This window comes from Nothoprocta perdicaria, unplaced genomic scaffold (assembly GCF_003342845.1).
Source record: "Nothoprocta perdicaria isolate Ctin4 unplaced genomic scaffold, notPer1 scaffold_158, whole genome shotgun sequence".
NCBI classification, from domain to species: domain Eukaryota; kingdom Metazoa; phylum Chordata; class Aves; order Tinamiformes; family Tinamidae; genus Nothoprocta; species Nothoprocta perdicaria.
Genome location: NW_020454738.1, coordinates 1427467 through 1430502, shown reverse-complemented (window position 1 = coordinate 1430502; position 3036 = coordinate 1427467).

The window sequence follows — 3036 nt, the reverse complement described above, 5'->3', positions numbered from 1 at the left end:
GGTTTTAAAGATCTCCAAAGAAGGAGACTCCACAACCTCTCTGGGCAGCCTGTTCCAGGGCTCTGTCACCCTCACTGTTAAGAAATTTTTCCTTAGGTTCCTATGGAATTTGTGGTGTTTCAGTTTGTGGCCATTTCCTTTAGTCCTATCAGTGGCACCATGGAAAAGAGGCTGCCCCATCCTCCTCACTCTCTCCCTTGAGATATTTATAGACACTGATTAGAGTCCCCCTCAGCCTTCTCTTCTTCAGGCTGAACAAACTTCGCTAAGAAACAACTTCCATTTATMTAAGTACAAGCCCTAGCTTATTTGCTACAGCCATGCACATTTTATGCATTATAATATACTGGCATAGCTACAAAGTGCAACTTGAACTAGCGTTATATTACATCACTGTCACTCATGATTATTCAGTCTCCTTTTCCCTTGCTTTTCACAAACACTAATATGCCTAGAAGTGTATATAGAAAGGAAGCCCTGAAATACTTTTATTGTTTTTCCGTACATTTCCAAAAAAGCTTGCAAAAGGAGTTATGAATATCTATTATAATCTTATATTTAAATGGCTCTTACAAAATCTTTCCATCCCATAAATGAATACTGCATAGCTCAGAAAGGAAAAAGGAATTGCTGAGGATATTGGAAATCCTGTACAACCATTTTTGCTATTCTAAAGATCCTCTTTTGCTTTTCCACAGAAGCRTTATTGAGACCTGCAGTAGCTGGTTCACTTCGCACCATGGAGGAATGTGTCAGCYTTATCTAGCAAAGCAGAAGATGAACTGTACTGTATAAGAAAGGCTGAAATTGAGCTAAGACATGTTAAATTAATGGGTAAAGCTTTCAGAAATGCCATTTTATACATGAAGATCCACTACTTCCACAAGTTGCCCAAAGCAAAACTGCTTAGTTGAATTATTCACTGAGGGCAAAGCAAATTTTCTTTTCCCCTGAGAACTGATCTAGGCTGTGTATGCCTCCATCACAGCTGGATGGGCTGGATTGCTGCTCTGCAGCCTCAGTGCTCCCTGGTACCTCCTGCCAGGACGTTTTAACAATGTGAAGCCAACTGATCTCCCACCTGCTTTTCTTTTGGCTGCTCTGCATTGCTGGGATACACCACATGTGCACAATTTGTCATCTGCTTTCCCAGACTGCTGTTAGATACAACACTATCTGTGCTTATTAATGCTGTCAGCTAAACAAATTCACAGTGGAGGCAGGAGGGGTTGTCTCGTCCTCTTCTCCAAAGCATCAGGTAGTGCTGAAAGCCGCTGGACAGAGACCCAGTGACACAGGCTGAGAAAGGCTCAAAGCAAGCAGTGTAGACTAGGGGTGTAAGTTCTGACCTGAATAACCAACTTCCATTGCCTTTCTAGCATTCACAGTAATGATACATCCACTTTTCAGAGAACTTTCAGGAACAGGGATGGGCAGCCCCAATTCTCACAAGTGTCCTGGAGCAGAACTGGCAGGGARTTTCTGTTAGGACACCACCACCACCACCGGGTGCCTTCACTCTGTTGGAGGGATGTATTCCTCCAGGTACCTCCTAGGCAGCTCTGCAGGGTACAAAGCCTCCTTGCATGGGGTTGAGATGAAGATGGGCAGGAGCTGGTGGGGAAGGAGCCTTCCCCCTTCCCCTGTGAGCTGCAGCTTCCCCAGCTGCAGAGGCTGCTCCTTAGTCCCAGCTCTTGCAGTCTCCATCTTAGAGTGATCAGACCCTATGTTGCTGAAAATGTCAGAACTTTGTGTCTCCAAAAAGTTCTTGCTCAGTGCTAGCTTTGCCAGCAGGCAGTATCTTCAAAGCTCCTGATATTCAATATCCTTACTGCACTCTGTCCAGTCAGTGCAACAGAGCTTGTGCTGTTGGTCTATAAGCAGGATCCTTGAAACCAGTAAGAGGAGCAGGGAGGAAAAGGACATACTGGACAAGCATGATACTTTCATTTCAATTCCACGCTTGTCACCCTATTTATTTATTTGTTACCCATACTCTCAGTAAAGCAGTAAAACTGGGCCAAAGACTGTGAGTATCATGTATGAGCACTGTGAATCTGTCTTACAACACAGGATATACAAAGCTCTGTAGCAATCCTGAAAATTGCAGGAGTATCAAGAAAGCTCTTTAAGCTAGAAAAACCTCTGCTTGGTGAGACTGCAATATCAGTGCAGATGCACAGGAGCTCCGGGRGCTTGGGAGTGCCCCATTTAAAGCCTTTGTAGTTTAAATATCCAAACCCAGTTCCAGAGGAGGTGAGAGGGGGATGGAGGCTCTGCTGCTGAGGGAAGAAGGAAGAACCATAAACGATCACAACCAGTTAGGATAAAAGGCCCAGCAATACTAAACCTGTGCTAAGGAATTGAAGAAAAGGCGGAAGGGCATCCTTTAGACTATAGAGGACTATATTTTGGATGACGAGACGGGAAATATAATCATGGTAAAGACTCTTTAGTGTGGGAGGACAAGACTGTTGGCCCCTCGTGATTATCTGAGATGTGGGAGTAGCTCTAATTGCTAAGAATCATGGAAAATGGTGCTTTAAGAACTTATTTTTCTCTTTCTTTTCCAGTTCCACTCTCTGTAATCAGACAACACAATGATTTGCTTTGTCGAGAATAAACCTGCTGTTTTATTTTTTAGCTTATCTGTTGTCAAGACTGAGTTCCACCAGACAGACATTAAGCAGTGACCTACCAGTAAGTTACAGCCTTAGGAACCTCACATGACAGACATAAAAAAAATGTCCAAGCATCTACAAATGATTTTGCCAGAGCACCTGCAAACCTTGTCTTTCTCTGGTTAATGTTACTGATACTTCTAGTGGGACATTTAGACCAATAGTACTTGGTGATTAGCGCTTTATTTTTACAAAAATTTTCTAAAAAAACATTTAGAATCATAGAATGCCAAAGGTTGGAAGGGACCTCAGAGGTCATCGAGTCCAACCCCCCTGCTCACGCAGGGTCACCTAGAGCACGTGGCACAGGGCTGCATCCAAGCGGGTTTTAAAGATCTCCAAAGAAGGAGACTCC